Source organism: Pleurodeles waltl, chromosome 9 (genome assembly GCF_031143425.1).
Source record: "Pleurodeles waltl isolate 20211129_DDA chromosome 9, aPleWal1.hap1.20221129, whole genome shotgun sequence".
In the NCBI taxonomy this organism is placed as follows: domain Eukaryota; kingdom Metazoa; phylum Chordata; class Amphibia; order Caudata; family Salamandridae; genus Pleurodeles; species Pleurodeles waltl.
In genome coordinates, this window is record NC_090448.1 from 414,276,220 (window position 1) to 414,288,178 (window position 11,959).

The following is an 11,959-nucleotide window of genomic DNA, read 5'->3' on the forward strand; positions in this document are numbered from 1 at the left end:
TGGATAAAAGGCCAGGTGAGGTTCCTTTGTGGCAGAGTAACTCACACATCCACACAGACACTCGCACAAATACTCACAGACGCACTCAGACACTCATGCACCCACTAACAGATCCAGAGATTCATGCACCCACTCACAGACCCACACAAAGACTCAAACACCCACTCACAAACCCACTCAGACTCATGCACCCATTCACAAGCCCACTCAGAGACTCACCCAACCATTCACAGATCCACTCAGACTTACGCACCCACTCAGAGACCCAGTGAGACACTCACACACCCACTCACAGACCCACTCTCAGACCCACTCAGAAACTCATGCATCCACTCACAGACCCACTGAGACTCACGCACCCACTCAGACTCTCACACATGCACTCACAGACCCAGACACTGACACCCAGTGTCACATCCAGAAACACCCTCTTACACCTACTCTCCCACACCCACTCTCACATCCACACTGACTCTCTCACACCCAGACACTCACACCCAGAGAGACAGGCCCTGCGGCCAACTCCCGCCACACATGGCCAAAGGCTGTGCGTGTGGTAGGGTGGTTATAAGGGGTTGGCCACAGGGCCTGGCCACAGGCCAGTGACCTGGGTGCCCCCAAGGCACCCCATCTCAATGTTTGGGGCTGTGGAGGGAGCCTGAAGGCCCCCACGGTCCCAGCTGGCTCTCTGCCTCCAGCGGGACCAAGCAATGCGGTCACAGACAGGGAGCTGCTAAAGTAGCTCCCTCTCTGTGTGAGCAATTGTTCCCTCTCTCTCTCCCTGCATCTTTGCAGGCAGGCAGACAGAGGAAACCTCTGCTCTTATGAAGGGAGAGCTGCTTGACAGCCCTCCCTTCTTTGGGGCGGAGTGTTTGCTGTGGCCTGGTGGCAGCTGTCAATGCAGCCACCAAGTCACAGCAAACAGCTATGTCCCGGGGTGGGCACCCTGGGACATAGCAAGAGCCGGCGCTGTGGTTTGGCGGAACCCAGAGCCATCAGTGGTTCCATGAGGGAGGCTGCCCCCCCCAATGTACATATCCCCAGTTATGGGGTCCGAAACAGACCCCAATCTCTTTTTTTTAACATTTGCTCCAGGGTTCCCGGGGCTGCGGGTGGACGGCTGCCCCCCGTACACAAAGTGATGAATGCCCCAGGGAGATGGTGGTCCCTGGGGCAGCGGGGGAGCCGCACGCCCCAGCACACAATTAAAGAAATGCCCCAAATTTGACAAATGTTCTGGGGAGGTTGTGGTCCCTGGGGCTGCGGGGGGGTGGGTGCCCCCCCTCATTAATTTTGATTCATGCCCTGGAGAGGCGGTGGTCCCCTGGCTAAGGGGGGGTGTGGGGGTTGCCCAGCCCCTATACCAAATAATGAAAGCCTCAGGGAGGTGGCGGTCCCCGGAGTTGGGGGGGAGGCAGCCCCCCAAACACTTAAATAAACAATGACCCCAGGACTTGGCCCTCCCGGGGGCTTCAAAATGACAACGTGCAAGAGCCTGCACTTCATTTAAAAACAAATGGCAGATCCACGGATCCCTGCGCCTCCTGCCAATTTTTTTTTTACAAAATGCTGTTTAGCCCTGGGTGGTCCCTATGGGACCCAGCACCAAAGCTAAGAGGCCAGGGTGTCCCAACCCTGGCCCCTTTTCGTCTTTTTTACGTTTTTTTCTGGGACTCTGCTGAAGCAGAGTCCCAAGATGGCTGCGAACACTTCCTAGTTGAAGTGTTGGCAGCCGATCAGATCTCAGCAGGAGATCGGGAGGGGTCGCAAAGCCTTTGCGATCCTAGTTATACAAATTTGGATTTTCTTTAATTTCTCAAAAACTACTGAACAGATGTACACCAGATAACAAAAAAAGGGCTCTTTCTGGACCAAGAACTACCTTTCTGCCAAATTTGGTGTAATTCCACCCAGTGGTTCGGACACTATTGCTGTTCAAAATTTCCTATGGGAATTAACATCGGAAACGCTCCTTTTTTTAGACCCCGTTTTCACGGCCCCCCGCTTGATGGATCACCCCTAAACTTTCCAGATAGCAGCTGACAGGACTGTTGACCTATTTTGGATAATTTTGTGAAGATTCGTCAAGCGGGCCAAAGATATAGGCATGTCAAAAACTGCTTTTTCTATCAAACTAGGTCCTAACTATAGCTACCTAGTGGCAAAACATTGTTATGCATATGCTTAAAGGTTACCTTATGACTCTGTCACCTAGAGACCTCCTTTCCTGTCCTGGATTTTTAGCAACTTTTACAACTTTAAAGTACTGGATTTTTAGGGACTTCTATTCTTATTTCACTTTAATTGAATCAATTCACTTGAAAACGCCTAAAATCGTGACTGTAAAAGGAAAGTACATAACTGGAAAAATTCAGTCCCAAAAATACAGAGTCATTGCGTAACCCTATAAAAGCTTAACAGTGTTGAATAGCCTGATGTAACGTACTCCATTAAATATTGCATCACATCTATTTCGGATAGCTGGTTGTGTAAATATACTGGCTTTTTGGTAGATATGTCAGTCTCAATGCTGTAAAATGTTACTTTGGGAAGGATGGTGCCTGAATTATACATCTACTTATGTGTCACGAAAATAAACACTAGGATCTACAGCCTTGTAAGCCTGACAAGGCTAAATGTATGTTAAATTTGCAGAAAATATGTATGTATGTGTCATAATTTCTGAATGTGTGAGAGAGAGAGAGCTTTGCAGTGCTTAATTTGAGCTGGTAGTTGCAGGTGGAGAAAACCTGCACTCATGTTTGCGAACTAGCACTTATTTCTCCTCATCAGACATTTCCGTTGAGCAAGAGAGAGAAAAACACAGGATATACGGAGGAAGAGAAAGATACAAAATCCTCCACTAAGGTAGAAAGTAGAAACCTGTAATAGGGAGATAAACATAAAGGTGGCTGTGGCACAAAAGGGGGAGACAGGAAGAAAGGAAAAGGCATGCATAGGACCAGTGATGCAAAGAAAAGAATAATATGCGCATCATTGTAGGTAACACTGCCTTGTCAGAACACACCACCTTTCAAAAGGCAAGCACAGAGGCAGTCACTAATGCAACACTCACCACCGGAAGAGTGATTGGTGCTGGAGCCTGGAAGAAGTTGCCTTCAAAGACAGACACACATTGCAGAGACTAGAGGCTGTAAAGGCTAGAGACATGGAAGCATGGCGAGGAAGCAGAAGCATGGGCACATAGTGACAGCAACAGAAGGAAGCGGAAGGATTGGCATATGGTAACAGCATCACAAGAGACAAAGTTGCAGATGAGTAGAAGGACGAGCACATGGTGGCAGCAGCAGGCGAGGCCAGATGGGTGCATTGGAGCAGGGGGCAGATGAAGGGAGCAGAGGAAATAGCACATGGTGACAGAGCACAAAAAGGGATATAAGGGATAGCAATACGAAGAGAGGGAGGGAGGCGGGAGTAGAGGGGTGGACATTAGGTGACAGCAGCAGACGTAGGCAGCAGTATTAGCACATAGTGACAGAAAACAGTTGAAAGGACTAGAGGGTTTGACATATGGTGATATTATGTTCACTTATTCTCCCCTCTTTCTAGGAGGCATATTCGGAGATAGCACTCTCAAGAGAGCAAGTGTTGCTGAGTTCACAGCGACATATCTACAACCTACTACCAGTGCACTGCATTATCCACACCTTCAAACCCAGCATAAATCTTTAGTAGCCATGGACTCACTTGTTTTGATTTTCATTCACCACAGGACTGCTGTCTATGGGCCTGCCCTATGGAAAGAAGATCAGATCTGGCCTACAGAAGTCAGAGTGCGTGCAGCAGCAGCCACTGGGGCTCCCTGTTTAGGCTGGTCATTGTAAAATCTGTTTTTCCGCCTGTCACAGGACAGGAAAAAAACAATAATGAATCCCCACCCCCCCAAACTGGAACAAAATTCACTGGTTGTGGGAGTCAATAGTTTTTTTTGTTTTATTTTTTAAAAGAACACCCACTCTGTGAATTTGTTTTTGAAAAACAAAAATAAAAAACTTTTGAGAAGTTTGACAACAGGCCAATATAGCTGATGGTACCATCCATCAAACTTTTCAACATTGACAGGAACTGGCATGATGGCGGCTTCCATTAATGTATAGTGTTGTCTGCAGGGCTGATGGACAAGTCTAAATTTGGCAGGTAGAGGTTCCCTGTGATGCGTCAGCTATTTTCCTTTTCCATCCTGACGGAGTAAACACTGCCTGTCAAACTCTAAATCAGGCCCTCGTGGGTTAAGATATGCTTGCAACTTACTGATCACAGGTTTGAAACCCAACTGAGAAAAACATAGCTTTTCCCTGCTCAAAGGGGCTTTAATACCTTCCATAAAAAGGTGGCTGCACTTCACATGGTGTACATTACCTATCCTTTTAGAAAGGCTTCTGCACTTTAATTTGGGTGGCATAGTACATTCTTAAAACAACTACAACCAATTTAATGGGAGACAGCAGCAGTGGTATGCAATTTGTATGGGTCAGTTTCAGCACTCAGTGCTTTTAGCAGGGTTGGTGCTCTGAAAAAGTATGACTAATGAGGGAGGCATCAGTCAATAGCACTAATTATTGGACCTCACTTGAGTTATGGGATAGTGCTGCAGGCAATACCACCATGTGACTTTGGGCCTGATCTAGCGCTCGGCAGAGGGGCTACTCCGTCACAAACATGATGGATATCCCTTCTGCCATATTACAAATGCATTACATCTAGGGCTCCAGGTTATATGGTGTTGGAAAATGGCCCTCTCTGAAGGGTCACCCCAAACTTTTTGCCTTCCTCCTCCTCTTTTTCCTGATATCATTTTCGTTGGCTTTAGGACTCTGGATTCTTTACCACTGCTATCCACTGCTAAAGTGCATGTGCTCTCGCCCTAAAAACATGGTAACATTGGCTCATACCCAATTGGCATATTTGATTTACTTGTAAGTCCCTATTAAAGTGCACTACATGTGCCCAGGGTCTGAAAATGAATGCTACTAGTGGGTCTACAGCACTGATTGTGCCACCCACATAAGTAGCCCCTTAACCATGTCTCAGGCCTGCCTTTGCAAGGCCAGTGTGTGCAGTTTTACTGCCACCACGAATTGGCTTTTACAACTACTTGCCAAGCCTTAAACTCCCCTTTTTCTACATATAAGTCACCCCTAAGGTAGGCCCTAGCTAACCCATGGGGCAGGGTGCTATTTAAGTAAAAGGCAGGACATATACATGTGTGTTTTACATTCCCTAGTAGTGAAAGACCTCACAAATTCACTTTCCACTACTTTGTGGCCTGCTTCTCTCATAGACCTGCATTAGAAATGCCCTCATATACTTTTAAGTGTTAGATTCTGATCTGGAAGGAATAGCCCTGTCATGTTTAGTATGGCCAGAATGGTAATAGAAAATCCTGCAAACTGGTGAAGTTGGGTTTAATATTACTATTTAAGAAATTACACTTTTAGAAGGTGGGCATTTCTCTGCACTTACTGCCATCTGCACCTTACAGTCTGTCTCCAATCCACAAATGGTCTGTGCTGGTTGACAGCTCCCCTTGTGCATTCCAAACAGACAGCCACAAACACAGGACACTCAGCCACATCTGCATTCATCTACATACTGAATGGGTCTCCGTGGGCAGGAAGGGTAGAGGGGCTCTCTTTTACACTTCAAAGGCCAGTGGCCTGCCCTCACACAAATGACTTATAACCCCCCCCCCCAAAGGGATCCTGGCAGACAGGGCTGGGGTGAAAGGGGAGTGTGTGCACTTCAAAACTACTCTGTAAAGTTTCCCCACTTCAAATGCATTTTTGGGTATATATACTCGGTCTCTGACCCCACCAAATCAGACACTTATGGATCTACACCTGGACTCTGTCAGAGGGACTGCCTGTCTCCCCAAAGAACTCATCTGGGCTACTTTGCTGTGAAGGACTGCTGCCCTTGTTGTTGCCCTGCTGCCTGCTGGCCTCTGACCCTGCTGGAATGACTCTCCCTTCCCCATAAGTCCTGTCCAAGGGCTTGGATTGAGCTTGCCTCATGTTCTGAAGTCTCACAGCCACAAAGACTTTACCCCAGAGAAGAAAATCCTCATGTGGCAATAAATCGACACAGCACCTGGAGAAAACAACGCTGCTCCTGCCTCGTGCTGGCAAAATTGCTCCATCGCCTACCAGATTGACGCAGCGCATGCTCCTTCTACCAGAGCGTTAAGGATTTTCAAGGCATCATCATTGTGCATCAAAATATCCCCGCATCACAGTGAGGAACCAAGGCTGTGCTCCTGGAAATTGATGCATCATCTTGCAGCGTGGAAAGAAACAATGCATAGTCAGTGCTGCACTGAAAAATTCGACACAGTGCTTTATTTTTCATTGCATCTCCTCCTCTGCAGCCCCCGTGCATCATTATTTTTGATGCATCCCAGGTACTATGTGTTACAAGGATACAACCACTGATTCTTAAGGATTGAGACTCATTTAAACTTTTAAAAAGTGATATCTTGACTTGTGCCTAGTGGATTTTTGTTGTTTTGATCTTATTTTATTCAGATAAATATCTATTTTTCTAAACTGGTGTGGAGTACTTTTTGTGGTGTTTTCACTGTCTTACTGTATGAGTTATTGCACAAATATTTTACACATTGCCTTCTAAATATGCCTGCCTGTCTGTGCCAAGCTACCAGAGGGTGAGCACAGGATAATTTGGATTGTGTTGTGACTTACACTGATTAGGACTGTGGTCCCTACTTGTACAAGGGAGTATACCTCTGCCAACTAGAGACTCTACTTCCAACATATGGTATTTATTTTTTTAACATTTCAGTCTGTATTTATCAATATTTTTTGGCCATCTTATTGGTATTTATCCATATTTATTTTGTGTTTTGAGAATAAATGGAGTTGTGAGATGGTATATTTCCACATTTATTAACTGATAAACATGCACTCGTACTTTGTTGCCTGTCTCGGTTTATCAAATTAAGAAGCCCAATATAGCAAACCACTACACCCACAGGTAAATATCAGCAATATGCTACAAATATATGTTAACATATACCTGTAATTAGGGAACTCTCAACCTGTTTTTAAACTTTCAGTGCTGTCTGCATGCTCAGCTGTTGTCCTACAATTCACGAAAGACAACATGGAAAGTCACTCACAAGAAACACATTTTTCAGTATTTTTCTGCTTTTAAGAATAAATACAGACAGGAAACATATTAGTTTATGTCTGTATCTTTCTGTAAAAATCAGTAAAAACTGAAAGCTGAGAGCCTTAATTATATCCAACGGCACTTGTAATACAACAGATGGGATATATGTCACATTTGTGACATAGGAACCTGTCTGCAGAACTCTAAACTAGGCCCTATGTTAAAACTATCACAAAAAAGTCTTCACCCACTTCAACGATGTTGCCAGAAACAAACTTCTCCCAAAGCTTGACATAGTCAGGCTCATGAAACAAAAATGTGGGTGAGTCCAGTACCAGCATCCATGAGCTACATTTGTGAGAATCTGATAGCTGCTTTCAACTGCGCATTCCAGGATTCCTTTCACACTTGGGGCCAGATTTAAGTGAAAATGACGGTATGTGTTGCTGCGCCAAATCTGGCAGCGTCGCACACCATCATTTTCAAAACACAGAGATGCGCTGTATTTACAATAATACGGTGCTCCCCTGTGATTCCCCATGCGCCAACGCAACCACCCTTGCACCACTGTGCAAGGATGGCTGCATTGAGGGAGAGATTGTTTTTGTGTAGGAAGGGACACCTTCCTCCACAAAAACAATTTTCAATGGCGATTTGCTTCTTCTATGTTACAAAGTGCATCACAGATAGAAAGAGTAAAAAGCTAGGAGAAATTAAAGCATTTCTCCTCGTTGTGCCACTCTAACGCCCCTTTGGGGGTGGCGTTAGATTTTGGCACTACCTCAGGTTTACGAAAACTTGTAAATCTGGGGCAGCGTCAAAATGCAATGTGTGTTTCTGTGGCACACCCATAGCAAGACCCATTACACGCCCCTTCCACGCAAAGTGCTGCATGTGAAGGAGCTGTAGTTACAAGATGGTGCTAAGCCACAAAAAAGTGGCTTTACGCCACCTTGTAAATACCACCCTAAAAGTGACGCTCAGGTGCGGGCGCTAGGGGCTCTTTAATATGGCCCTTGGGTTTTGTTTCACAAATTCATGAATAGCTTTTGAGAGATCCAATTTACACAGACGTGTGTGAAATGCAAAAAAAGTCCACAGGATGGCAGTATATGAAAAGAATTGATCTCTGCTAATAGCATTAGCTCCGATGCATAGTTATTATTGAGTAATGCGACCCTGTGATCGGTTTTGTTGAAATCTTCAATGCACTCTGTTATTTTAAAAAATGACTTGTTTTAGCCTTGAATAGATGGTAAGTTTACACTCTGGCAGATAAGGCCCACAGAATTCCCCATACAGTAATAAATACATTGATAATCCGTGGTATAAGAAGCAGAGTTTCCCTCCCAGGTGTTTGACCAAAGGTTTCTACGTAACTTTTCAGCCTATCCAAATTAACGACAGAAAGCCAAGCTCAACAGAAACAACCACCATAGGCAACGCCAATTCACTGATGACAATGACTACATTTTTAGGAAGTTTCACAATTGCTGACATTTTTCATGCACATACATGTACAGAGAACGCGAGGCCCCATGTTTAACGCTGCCTGCAAGATGAGTTGTGAGCTGTGGTCGATAAGGATGATACCAAACTATAGTAATTTCGTTGCCTTTTTTAGCAATCACCAAAAATGTCATTGGTTGACACTTCTGCTGATTTAAACTTGTTTAGTTCTAGGACGCAGCACCTCTGAGGGTCGCGTTCAACCATGGGCGTTGTTGGTCAGTATGATTAAGTGGTGTGAGCTTCAGACTTCCCAACAATCACGCTGGACATCTTGATAAAATACATTAAATGAGAAGCAGGACGTGAGGGGAACTTATGAGGCAGTGGAAAGAGACAGGAGTGTGGATTGTTAGGGGCACTTAAAAAGCAATATTTCAAACTAATCTGCATTTTAAGTCCTTCAAAACAGAGCAAGTGCGTGTGTTTTTGTCAGTGTGGCCATGTAAAAATCACAAGTGAAATCCAATAGACAATTCATATTACCTAACTAAAAGCACCTGTACCCAACAATTCAGTACAGAATACATTTTTCAGGAGGGGTAACAAATACAAACACCCCCTCTGGAGCTACGCCCCTACATTCAACTGAAGTTAAGAAGCCAGCAAATTGAAAGGGTAAGACGCCAGAGCCGAGTCACAGGTCGGTATTTGCTCCAACAGTTATGACAGGCCCACTGGAATTATGGGGCAAGGGAGGACAAAATTGTCCGTCAGGGTTCAATAATTATGCGGCAAGAAAATGCAAATTATGCTGCATAATGTGGCACATTTTGTAATAATATTAATTCTTTTTGCCATTTTTATACATGTTAACACTTTCTACGCACTTTATTAGTACTGGTTTTACACCAAAGTACAATATGCAACAGAAAGATGAATTGTTAACCTTTGAAAAGTGCCTTTCCCTGCACAGCACCATGTGTCGCCACGTTTTTAGTAACTTTTGATTCGTTTGGACTAGAAACCATTTATTTTGTTAAAATCTGCATATTATGCAAAAGATGATGGACTTTGAACTGGTGGTTTCAACAAATGTAGCATGGGGTGACAGGAAGATTACAGGGGCCATTTGAAGTTGGGGGCTCTGGACAATTACCCACTTTCTTCAAGCCTTATGATTTCTCTGGGTTTTTGCGCTGTTCCAACCTACTGCATCAGCATTGCATGAATTAAGGGGTTTGGTACCACGTAGCGCAAATCACCTCGGCGCTGCTTTGGTTACAACATTCAGCACAAAAATACTTCAGTGTACAAAAGTTGATCAAAGCTGCCATTTGGGGCACTTTGCGTTGCTCAGCTTCTCGTAGCGTCCCATGAGCACCCACATGAAAGCTTAGTAAAGTTTGGCTTTGATGTGAAAATCAGAGGAATATTTTTTTTTTAATTCAACAATAGTTTATTATTTTCCATTTGTATTTTTATTTGGTTAGAGGTTGGAAGAGAGCACAAATATGTAAGTGGATAAAAAATAGTGCCTTTTGTCAGTACTTCTACAAAGTGCTTTCTTAAAACAGGACAGCCTGCTCTGCAGCATTGCAACGGCTGAGCGCAGTCATTCAGGGCATGAATTCACCTACAAGAAACAAACCTCCGTGTGGCTGAAAGGTGCCAATGTCTTTGTGGAACAGTGAGACTGCTCATAGTATCTCTTAAGGCCACAGAAGCTCCTCCACTTCATGTAATATTCAATATTCAGGCTCCCATTGTGAACATAGAAGCAGTAATTTACCTAGAGTGGATCAATGCGCCTTTGCCGCATGTTCACTCTCCCGAATGGACGCTTCACCATCCGGGCATTTCAAAAGAAGCATTTGTTTGGCCACATAAGAACATGTGGTGGAACGTCAGGAATTTGTGATGAATCCAGCAGTGAATTCATGTGTCCCAATGGTAGCTTGTAAGCAGAGGGCAACCTCTGCAGGATCTCCGAGGCCTTAGAGTTTTGAATGATGATTTATTTAATTGCCTTCTCTGAGATGTGGTCCATCTCCTACAATCGTTCTGTTTATTGCCAGGAGCAGCCAGTGATTTGTGTCCTGCCTTCCCTTATGCCTAGCTTTGTACATTTTTCTAGACAAACGTGTTACATAGCTCCAGATTGAATTAACATATTTAACGTGGTAATTGTATTCATTGGATCAGCGTATTAATTTAGTTTCGGAAATAAATCCAAAGTATTGTCCATTGGTGTCAAGAGGGAGAATGCATTAATCTAGTAGCCGAAATGAAAAATAAACAACCAGGAAAACTCGACTCAAATTCTTGCTTCCACAATTGAGTAAAATTCATTTGAGCCTGCCTTATTTTTGTTGAAAGTCAGACTTGAGAACACTTTTAAAAAATCATTTTGAAGAGTATTATTCAAAATTCCCACTAGTATATCATTTATTAGACAGCAATTGTGTTTCATGTATAAGAAGACATTTAGCCATATATGCAGTTCACATGCTAAACGGAGGTCTCTTGGTTCACCCATTGCAACAGGGCACAGGGGTGGGCAATTTTGAAAGCACCTACAGTGACATTAATATCACTTTTACCTTCACCCAAGCAGTAACTAACTCACTTCGATATCCCACTGGTGTCCGTGGATCAGGGAGGCATGCTGGGGGAATCTATGGTATGGAATCATGGTAATTCTTTTGTTTGAAGTGGTCTTTTATCTGGAGGGGTGACTTTATTTTACTTAAGGCCCTGTGAGTTGTTCGAGTCTCTAGTCCCTGCTTGCAAATGAACTCTTGCTTTCTAAGGTTGCTGTATACTAGTATTAGGCCAGTTCTCTAGGGCCTCTGACACTCAAGGGCAAGCAGGTAATGCTTGAGTCTAATATTGCTGTGGTCTCTGGAACCAAAAGGTAAATCCTACCGCGAGCTCACTGCATTGCAAAGTACCTCCCGTTTAGACCTTTGACATTCAGGAGGCAACAAAGTTAAACATTCATGAATTACTCTGATGTTGGATGTGCCTTTAGATTTATCTATCATACATAGCTCTGTCAATAAATATAATTTCCAGGCAGGGCTATTTCATTTGATAAATAAGATAAGACTTTGTATTTGTTCAGAATAAAACATGTTTGATAAATATGTTACTATAGCTTACAATGCTCAACGTATCTCTTTGGAGGCTGTGAGATATGAGCATTGGTTTAGCTCAGTTTGTCATTACTGTTAGGAGTATGATTCACTTCGTGAGAGGGATCCGGGTGTCTCTCACGTCACTGCTCGGACGTGTACGGACCTGAACGGGAAGTTGGAGTCATTCAGATGCGGCCAATACCCGGAAGACCTGTTGAAGA